Source organism: Chenopodium album, chromosome 5, assembly GCF_948465745.1.
Source record: "Chenopodium album chromosome 5, dcCheAlbu1.1, whole genome shotgun sequence".
Lineage (NCBI taxonomy): Eukaryota > Viridiplantae > Streptophyta > Magnoliopsida > Caryophyllales > Amaranthaceae > Chenopodium > Chenopodium album.
The window spans coordinates 38,995,551-39,006,556 of NC_137838.1; the positions used below are offsets into that span (position 1 = coordinate 38,995,551).

Below are 11,006 nucleotides of genomic sequence, written 5' to 3' on the forward strand. Positions count from 1 at the left end.
TAATTGACAAAAAGTTCCTTAATTTTCGTGAGAATTGAATCAATCCTAGTACTTTTTTTTTATTGTGTCTACTTAGATTAAGAGAAAGATCATAACTTGATAAAATCTCTCACGAGTCAACTTAGTTTAACCCATCTTTACAATGCACGACCTTACCCTAGTGGATATACTTGTATGTGCACGTCAATTGATTAATTTAACAGGATCAAGCTAAGTGATACTCCGTATATAACTTTTGCAGCTTCTCTAACAAAATTCAGCATATATAATCAAAGTCAAAATTCATTAACCTTTACCAAAATTCATTAACTTAATACCATGCTCTCCCACTTTACCAAAAAAAAAAAAAAAAAAAAACAACATGCTCTCCACTTATTATAACTATTTTCAAATTGATTAGAAAAAGATTAATTCTTCTTAATAGATTTGTAACAGTAATGATTGTTTAGCATGACCAAAATTGAAGATTCCAAAGTACAAAAATATGTGCTAATTAGATATTAAAATTTTAATGGCTAATCTGTTTCTATTAGGTAATAGAAAATAACATTAACATTTTTTTTGAAACCTACGCTAGTTAGATATTTTTCAATGTAATAGAAAATAACATTAACATTTCAAAATAAGACATATTTTCATTATTTAGATCATTACACTCTACTATTCTAAAGCACGTGTAACAGATTCTTTAATATTCTCCCTTTTTCCTCTTGGCCAATTTTTTTCCTTTGCAACATTTTCATGATCCTCATTTTCTTGTTTAGTATCCTCATTTTTCTTTTCTGCTTTACTTCCTTCATTGAGTTTGCTTTGAACTTCATCACTGTCAGATTCAACAATAATAACTAGCCATTCACCACAGCCATCCCTCACAACCTGTCGTTTATTTTTCTTGGTAGATTCTCCTTTTTCTTTTTTATTTTTTACAACCCTTGAAATTCCTTCTTGCAAAAATTCTAAGTGATTGTTCATCTTTTTCGTCATAGTGGTGGCATAAACTCGGAAACTTGCAGAATTATGTTCTTGTGATTTCGACTCATCAAATCTCCAAATCGGTGGTGCAAATACGCTTTTAGAAGTGGCGGTGCTATCAATGCTACCCATTATTATACAGAAATGAAAATTTTTGATTAAAAAAAAAACCAAAGAAGAAATAGAAGATGAAAGACAGAGTAGAAGATGAGGGTACAATTTATAAGAGATGTAATTAAGAAGCACATTGAGCAATAATGACGAAATGTTGAATGATTATAGACTTTATGACTTCCAAAGTACAACTTTTTATTTTTTTTATATATATATATATATATATATCTTATATTTTTTAAATGTATATACATTAAAAAAAAAATTAAATTAGAAATAACTTTTCGTAATTTGGTTTCAATCATTATCGTTTCAGGTTATATACGTGTTGTATAAAAAAAAAGGTGTCTAAATTTTAATTTAGTATTGTATTTAGTATTGTGTAATTTTAATTTCTCTAAAACCGCTCAAAAAACCGAAAAATTAATCTGTTTATCCACTTAGTTTTAGGTACACTTGTTCGTTTAATCGATATTAAAATTATACGTAGTAATACGGTAAATTAAAATACCCTTTAAAATTTTCTCTTAAAAAAAGTGGGAAAAGGAAGCTGATGATCAAGCTAAGTAGCTAAGGGAAAAAGAAAGGAGTCAAACAATATATTAAGCTTAAAATCTTAGGGCAGTTTGAGGTTAGCTCTTATAAAAGGGCTTTGCTTACGTAAGCCAGTAAGTTTCTTTTCATTTACCTCGATGCATTATGCATGAACATGTATCATAGAAGCATCTGATTTCTACAAGTCGAATTAACAACGGTAGAGTTTTGCATATTCTATCTTGATGTTGTTTCAATAGTTATATGCTGATCGAGTAGATTGCATGATCATAGAAGCTACATGTCTACATATCCTTTTTTCGAGTATTTTTCTTTAATATATTCCGAGTATTCTAGCTTTACGTTTTAAATTTGAGCAAAGTAATAAAAATCAGTACTTTATAAATTTTAGGCTAAGCTTAATAATCAGGTGTATTTCTTTCAAGGACAGAAGGAAAAAAAACTGAATATTGACTCGATCTAATTAATCTTAAAATTATCCAAAAATAAATAAATTTAGGGCGAGGTGTTATAAGGTTAAAGTTAAGACTAGCCATCTCAATTTACTACATCTTTTTTTTTTTTGGTAAGGAAAAGAGTCATATTAAACCGAAATCTCTTACAGTTCCTTCCAACTCAAGTTAACAAGCTAGACACTTTCGGGGGGAAAGGAAGTATTGTTCATGCATACTTAAACTGTATCGTACCACTTTCTAGTTGAATATTCGGTACAGAGTAACTACAGAAATATACACAGATTAGTCAATTACCGTATTAATACGTATATAATTAAATGTAAATACGACGGAGTATTAACGAATAACTAATTAACTAACTACTCAAAATACTACGGGTTGTATAAAAATAAAGGTTTCTAAATTTTAATTTAATATTGTATTTAGTATTGTGTAATAATTATTTCTCTAAAACCGCTCAAAAAATCTAAAAATAATCTGTTTATCCACTTAGTTTTAGGTACACTTGTTCGTTTAATCGATATTATACGTAGTAATATGGTAAGTTGTTATTTTATATTATAAAACATGAATAGAGTTGATAAAAATATGCCTAAACCATTATTATACAGAAATGAAATTTTTTTATTAAAAAAAAAAACAAAGAAGAAAAAGAAGATGAGAGACAGAAGATGAGGGTATATTTATAAAAATGTACCACGCAAGAGATGTACCACAATTTACCAATTAAGAAGTAAATTGAGCAATAATGACGAAATATTGAATGATTATAGATTTTATGACTTCCAAAGTACATCTTTTTATTTTTTCTAAACCTATATATATATATATATATATATATATATATATATAGGGGAAGGCTCTCGTGAGAATTTTTCTTATATGAGAATTTTTCTTATGTGAGAACACTCTTTATGTTCTAAATTTTTACTTGTATGTTCTAAATTTTAAATATGATGTTCTAAACTTTTCCTTAGGTGTTCTAAATTAAATCAAATGTTCTAATTTAGTATTCACATGTTCTAAACCATAAATTAGTTAAGTTTGATGTCATAAATTTTAAATAACTTGTTCCAAAATTTTAATTTATATGTTCTAAATTTTAAAACGTGTGTTCTAAGATTTTTAATTATATGTTCCAGATTTTAAAGCGTATGTTCTATTTTTTTACACGTATGTTCTAAAATCTTTACTCACACTTTCTATATTCTATATCAGTTTGTTCTAAATTTTTATTCACATGTTCATAATCTTAAATCAGATGTTCTAAATTTACTCATATGTTTAAAATTTCATAAAACAAATTTTATAAATTTTTAATCACTTGTTCTAATTCTTAAATCAGATGTTCTAAACATATTACTCACACAAATGTTCTAAATTATTACTCATATGTTCAGAATTTTAGTTTGAGTCACATGTTCTAAATTTTAACTCGCATGTTCTAAATTTTTACTCACATGTTCTAAATTTTTACTCATATGTTCTAAATTTTAAATCAGTTCTCATATAAGCATGAATTCTCACATATGAACCTATTCTCACCGGATTCCTAATGAGAATCAATCCTATAATAGGAACTAGAAACTAATCTGGACCGTCAGATCCAACACACAAGGCGCGTGATCTAACGACCCAGAAATGTTCAAACTCATTTAATTCAATTCCCCAAAATAAGTGCACTTTCTATCCTTTCTTTCTCCTCTAGCATTTTCTCTCTCCTCCATTACAACGGCCTTCGAGCTTTCTCTACTTCATTGAAGGGAGTTTCGTGCTTTCACTACTCCATTGAAGCGCTTCTTAGCTTTCTATATTCAATTGAAGTAGTTTCTCTCTAAGGTAAGATATTTATTTTGTAGAACACCGATTTCAATTTCATTACTTTTACATCCAGTATAGTCAATTTAGGGTTCTTCAAATTCTGAAAATTATATAGCATAATTAGAACAATTTGTTGTAAATTCATCAAGATCTTGCTAAAATTTGAAGTATGCTCGTTGAATGTGATGAATTTTGTTCGTATAACTTCTGCAATGACCCACAATTATTCGCTCGAGATGCAAATTGAGTTCAAAATAGGTATAATTGCGATATATGATTGTGAATTATGTGTTGTTTAATTGTTTACAGCAAAAATTGCGATTATTTTAAATAGTTAGCTGCTTGTTAGCCATAATTGCTCTGTATAATTTAGTTATTAGAATTGAAGTTGAACCTAAGCTAGTGTTTCTTGCTTACATATTGTGCTTAAATTTTAAATTAAACAATTAATGTTTCCTACTATTTATTTCAATTGTAGATAAAATCCAAATACAAGTAAACTAATTCTTTTTTAAAGTAAATTAAAAATGTAAAACTATCTATACACATATGAGCAATCAAAAGGTTCAAGTCAAAAATTCAGCTCTTGTTGAAGATGCTTCGAGTAGCCGTGGTTGTTTCCATTCGCTTCATAATATGTCGATACAGAGCGATCTGTTGAAGTTCTCGATGAATCATGGTTATGGATATGTGTTTCCTGATTGTCCTAAGAAGGTTTTGAAAGAGTACGTAGATAAAAGAGTGAAATATGGGAGTTTGGCAGTGTATAAGAATGACTTTAAATTGCAGGATTTGGAGGGAAAGTGTAATGGAGTTGTTATTGAAGTGCCTTATATTGATGAGGGTCTGACTAAAGCCAAAGTTTTGGATATGCTTCAAAGGGGAGTTTTGTTGCACTGGAAAGCTTATATTTGTACTGCCTGCTTAGAATCTAGTGGGCAGTGAGGGTATGATGAGCCTAATTATCAGTTCAACTATATATGTCCTGATAAAACCGAACCTTTTCAATGTGTTCAGCCTATACAATCTTCCCAAAGTGCTCTGCTTGTTCATAGTAAATACTTCAATCTATGTGTAGTAACCTGTTAATAATGTGGCCATGAAGTACCTTTGTAAAAAAACTCCTTTGTTGCACTCACAAACTTTTTTTTGTTCTTTTCTTGCAAACACTGAATCACTGATGATATGTTATTTTTCTTGCAGAAAAGAGGCTTCGGCTCATAGGTAATTTATTTTCTTCCGATTGCGTTTACAATAAAATACCTTTACTAAGGTTGCTTCTATATTCTTCAAATTACTTTATAGTTGATACAGCAGCTTATACAATGTAATACTTATCATGATTTCCATTTTCCTTAAGAGTAAAAGATATCATTATTTGTTTAGTGTGCTCTAATGTAAATGTTATATGTTAGGTTGAAAGAAAATGATCTTTTTCTTATTGTGGTTTTTAGATTTTATATTATTGCTTGCTAGAAATATAACTTGTAGTTTTTCTATAGTTGTGTTTGGTTCATCAGGGGCTGTGGTTTTGATCGCTATTATTGTCATTTATACAAAAACAAGGCAGCGAATAAAAATATTTACCACTCTGTGGACTAAAGGAACTGTAAAAATGTGGAGGTTTTTCTAAAAAGCTATGGATCTTTTGCCCTAAAACCTATTAGCTCAAGTGGTAGAGCGCTATGCGGATGCATTGAGGTGTAGGTTAGATTCCTACATAGGTTGTCTCTAAAAGTAAATATTAGACACTCTAAAGTAATTCAAACATCTCAAAAGTAAATCAAATTAGCTCTAATGTATACAAACAAAAGTGGTTTTTTTTATTATCTTTGTAACTTGAGGTTAACTCGATCCTATATTGGACACACCTGCTCTCATTCCAAACACTCATTTTGATAGATCAATATGATAAAGTTAAAAAAAAAAAATCTCAAAAGTAAATAGAAAATCTGAAAAAGTACATTAATATATCTCTAAACTAAATCAAAATAACTATGAAAAGAAATCAAAAGTAGAGAAACATATGTAAAAAGTAAATCATAATTAATCAAAAGTAAATACAAAATGCTAAAAAGTAAATCAAAATATCAAAAAAGTAAATACAAGTGAATAATATCATCATTAAAGTAAATAATATTTTTTCAAAAGTAAAATAGAAAAACTCAAAATTAAATATTAAAAATAATATATATAATCTAATTGTTCGAAGTGCAAGTAGAACCTATGTGCTTTTGTGCACTTGCACAATGCTCAACCTATTGAGCTGGCTGGTGTACATTAAAGCATTCGATATAAGGAAAAATTAATTAAAAGTAAATAAATATTATTCAAAAGTAAACCGAAGTACAGCAAAAGTAATAAACAACAAAAATATATAGATTATACGCTCAAATTTCAGTCAAAGTGAGCAACTACCATTCCAAATATTCCATGTTATCAATAAATAAACCTACGTGGGATTCGAACCCACATCTTTTGTGCATGTGCACAATGCTCTACCTGTTAAGCTTGTAGGCTAGTATATACATTAAACATTCAAAGTAAAAAAAATAATTCAAAAGTAAATAAAAATCTTTTAAAAGTAAATTTAAAAATTTATACAGTACATGATGCCAAGCCTTGCTGGTGCACACCAATTCCAACCCGATTAGCAGCAGAGAGATTCGCATCAGTGTTAACTTTCACAACCCCCGGCTGCTGGTGCACACCAACTTGCATTCAGAGCAGCCTTATTTGTCACAGCAGGCTTGAATACTTGCAAAGAGTACTCTCTATAATCATGCAGTAGCTTGGTATAATTAAATGCTAGACTTACATGACTAGTCACAAGGTCCTGGTAGATACTCTCATCCCTGCAAAATCAAGCAACCCAAGTCAGAACACATATCAAACTTAGTTCTTTTTTCTCCACCTTATGTGCAAGCCACTATAGACGCTCAGCAAAGGAGCTTGTAGGCGCATCATTCAACGGCTCCACATAATTACTATGCTCCCATGTCCCAAATCAATTTTGCATCCCGACATTGGAACAAGGCATGAATGAAAGATTCACTTGAAGCCCCACATATCTAACAAGTGCAATCCGTTGTGACATGACAATAGTGTAAGCTCTGGGTCTGCATATAGATGGTGTTAGCCAAGAAGAACAAGTTTATCTACTCACATCTGTTTCATGATAAAAAAAAAAATAGCAATGCAAGCAACACATTGAATTTTGGATTGTGTGTGTGTGTGTGTGTATGTGTCGCTATTAGTGTAAGAGACAACATATAGTAGGCAAAGGTCTGTTGCCTTTGTAGGTTTGAATTCACCTGCTTCATATTGAAAAGTGTAGTTTGCTACTAAATAAACCATGCACACAATTATATACCAAACTCAGTCACTAACATCAACTCAAAGTAACTACCATTAACTCAAAAGTAATCACCATTAATTCAAAAGTAAATAAGACTAACTCAAAAGTAAATAAAACTAAATAATAAAATTCCTCTATGAATTTCACAAAACTAAATAATAAAACTCAGAAGATGTGCAGGAATTTCATAACTGAAATATTTGAACCAATGTTGACCTTCTCATCTGATTTTAATAGGGCCTTGCTGAGCAACAACCTGTGTGTTGAAGTCGCAAAACAACCTGTGTTTCACTCTGTTCCATAAGATTAAAATAGCTAGCTAGATAAGTACCTTGCTAAGCCATAACCTGTATTGCAGTCACAAAAGAAATATAAAACTAATATCAGCAGTAAGACAATATCTGCAGGTATTTAGTGAAATCATATGGACAAAGTTGCACCTGGGCAATGGACAATAACCAAATGAGCAAAGACAACATTAAAAACTTCAAAAATAGTAGCTAAGACCAGATGAAATTTCCAGTATAGAAGCCTAGGACAAAAGTATCGATAAAAGCCATAATTTTAGAACATCAAATACAAAACCCCTAAAATCAGTCAAATTTGAAGAAAACCTCAATCGAACAAATAAGAAAAATAAATCAAATTATACAAATTCAAACTAATTATTATTTCCAATAGACATAATGTGAAATTATAACAATAACAAATCAAATATATGATTATAAAAAACGTAGACAAAAAATAATTGAATAAAAATGACGAAAACCTAACTTCACACTCAAATCAAACAAACGCAAATAGATAAACAAATTTCACAAAATCACAAAAAGTATAATAAATAAAAAATAATTACCTCAAACAATGACGAAAATCAAAGAACCACAGCAAAAAATTGATCAGCGAAGAACAAAATCCCGATTTCTATACAAGAGAAACGAAAATACAGTGAGATTTGAGAGTAGAGAGAGAAAGATCAAGAGAGGAGAGAGAAACAAAAGAATTGTGAAAAAAACATGAGAAAGGTCATTCAACCGGCAAAATTACCAAAATTCCCTTAATGAAATTGAAAAAGGCGGGTGAAACACAATCCGTCTATCTTATATTAATGTATGTACATGAAAAAAAATTAAAATTAGAAATTAACTTTTCGTAAATTGGGTTCAATCATTATCGTTTCAGGTTAAATACGGGTTGTATAAAAATAAAGGTTTCTAATTTTTAATTTAGTATTGTATTTAGTATTGTGTAATAATTATTTCTCTAAAACCGCTCAAAAAATCGAAAAATTAATCTGTTTATCCACTTAGTTTTAGGTACACTTGTTCGTTTAATCGATATTAAAATTATACGAAGTAATACGGTAAGCTGTTATTTTATATTATCAAATATCAATAGAGTTGATAAAAGACTTTAATTAAGCATGTGTAGAATTTATTTTACTTTCTTTTGGAATCAAGCCTTTTTCTTGAAAAAATATTTATAATTAACTCAACCTTGGGAATATGTGTAATTAAAACACCTTGGAATTGTGGACATCTATATTGTGAAAGTTACTTATAGAAGTGATACTTTGTACATTCTAGTATTTGAAGGTGATTATTGTTTGCAAAGAGATCTTTACGTACAAATTATTTCTAAGCATTTTTATATTATTTTTTTGTCCAAAAATTCGTATAAGGATGTGAGAGTCGAAGGATCTTGATGCTGCTATTGCTAAGTATGAGGATTTCTGCGCTGTGCATAGCCGTATCATGGAGGTCATTCAAGCCGGAGTGCGGTCACTAAAGATGGTGGTTGACGAAAAAACGGACGAAGTTTATGCAATTATGAGAAATGCGTCTGAAGGAGTGGAAGAAGCTGTTGCTCAAGCACCTTATGTGGTTCCTGAATTTGTGAGGTTTTTAGATCGAGTAGAGAAAACGGCTGCTGAAGGTGCTATTCAGCTTGAACAACTAAAAGAGGATAAAGAAAAGAAAAAGAATAAATTGGATGAGGTTTTGAAGAAGCATAAGAAAAGGGCTAGGGAATAGGAAAAGGCTAGATGAAATAAGTTGTAAATCTCAGTTGGTTTGTCAACCAAATCAAATTGTTGAATATAAATATTAAAATTATTATTAGCAAATTATAATTGGATCTATTTTGCATCTTGATTGAGTATGAATTGTGATTTAATATTAACTTTTGTAATTAATAATTAAATTTTATGATTTCCTACATTTTAAAAGCAATTCTTTTTCTTTATATTTGTATATTAATATTATGTACATACAAGTACTCGATTGATAATCAATTGTTATAGATGAGAATCGACCTGAGCCACTAACAAATCATTATGAGAAAGTAGGGCATCCCCTTTATCTACTAGTTTAAGTACTCAGTCGTGCTCAACCACAACGTTGGCAAAGACATCTGTTGAGCTCATAGCCTGAAATGGTACAAAAGAACATGTCAAGTTCATTTTTTGGATATTGCATCATAACGTAATAAATGAAATTTGAATTAGAGTCCCATTAAAAGGTTATATTACTTTAATTTGGTGGCAAGCAAGATAGCTCTTTTTCAAATCAAGTAAAAGTATATATTAGGTCTATAACATTATGTACCCTTTATAATTGGAAAAAAAACCTTAATATATATATTCAACAAGTCATTAGTTCTTTGAAATAAGGAGGATCATGCTGGATTCACATAATTAACGTTCACGGTAATTTAATACCATTGTTTCTTATAAAACACTAGTCATTTCTAATTGATAAGTTAATTGAATGTGTGCAAATACATTTCATAACAAATACGGAGTAATAAATTTGCTGCATACAAATTTAATTTATTAATTAACTCATTCATGCAAGCCTTAAAAGAGTATGATCAATTTATTCGATGTATGAGTACAATCATAATGGAATGGTTTGTAGTCGGATTATCATTTTATCTACTGTATTACAAAGTACTTTATCCCTATAAATTATTAGTCAGATCATACAAAGTACTCCATATAATTTACCCTTCTATTAATTCAATTAAAAAAATCATCTTAAATGATGTATTGTCTCCGTCCTTTAATTATATGTCTATTTCTTTGGATTGCTATAACCATGGCATGATAGACTCATCTATACACCCATAGAATATGAGCAATTTACCCCCTTTTTTTTAAATTTTTTTTTTTTTTTTCTAAAGCAAATTTTTATAAGTTAATGTTTTTTTTTAGTATTCTTTAATCTAGCCTCCTATTCAATCGGGATACTTATACATGTATGTGACTATGTGAGAGCGACATTATTTTTCTCTTGAATACCCTAATTGGATTCTTAAATACCCTAATAAGTTTTAATACCTTTTTATATATATAGTAATATTTTTGTAATACGCTCCATTTAATCATCTCATCTTAACAAAGATGTTAGGTTACTAATTTTATTTTACAAAGTTGAATGGATTGAATTTCTTTATCTAAGCTCGTCATCATCGATTTAGGGGATTAAACAAAATACAAAACTACGACTTTTATTCATCTTTTTACTTGTAATTGACAAAAAATTCCTTAATTTTCGTGAAAATTGAATCAATCATAATTACTTTTTTTTTTTTATTGTTTTTTATTGTGTCTACTTAGATTGAGAGAAAGATCATAACTTGATCAAATCTCTCATGAGTCAAATTATTTTAACCCATCTTTATGACGCACGACCTTACCCTTGTGGATATACTTGTATGTGCACGTCAAT

The 11,006-nt window shown here is 29.5% G+C and overlaps 2 long non-coding RNA genes and 1 pseudogene across 2 annotated transcripts; 2 read left to right on the forward strand and 1 right to left on the reverse strand.

The window, feature by feature from the left end:
* The first annotated feature begins 3,781 nt into the window (after positions 1 to 3,781).
* LOC145630691 (uncharacterized) lies at positions 3,782 to 5,359 on the forward strand. The gene is made up of 2 exons (XR_014112184.1): positions 3,782 to 3,935; positions 5,121 to 5,359. It is a non-coding gene; the product is annotated as an uncharacterized LOC145630691 (long non-coding RNA).
* A 1,876-nt stretch (positions 5,360 to 7,235) lies between these two features.
* Positions 7,236 to 8,285, reverse strand: LOC145630692 (uncharacterized). Its single transcript, XR_014112185.1, has 2 exons — positions 8,132 to 8,285; positions 7,236 to 7,622 (listed from the first exon to the last, which is right to left on the reverse strand). It is a non-coding gene; the product is annotated as an uncharacterized LOC145630692 (long non-coding RNA).
* A 2,056-nt stretch (positions 8,286 to 10,341) lies between these two features.
* On the forward strand, positions 10,342 to 10,417 carry LOC145633601 (small nucleolar RNA snoR8a; annotated as a pseudogene).
* The last annotated feature ends 589 nt before the right edge of the window (positions 10,418 to 11,006 follow it).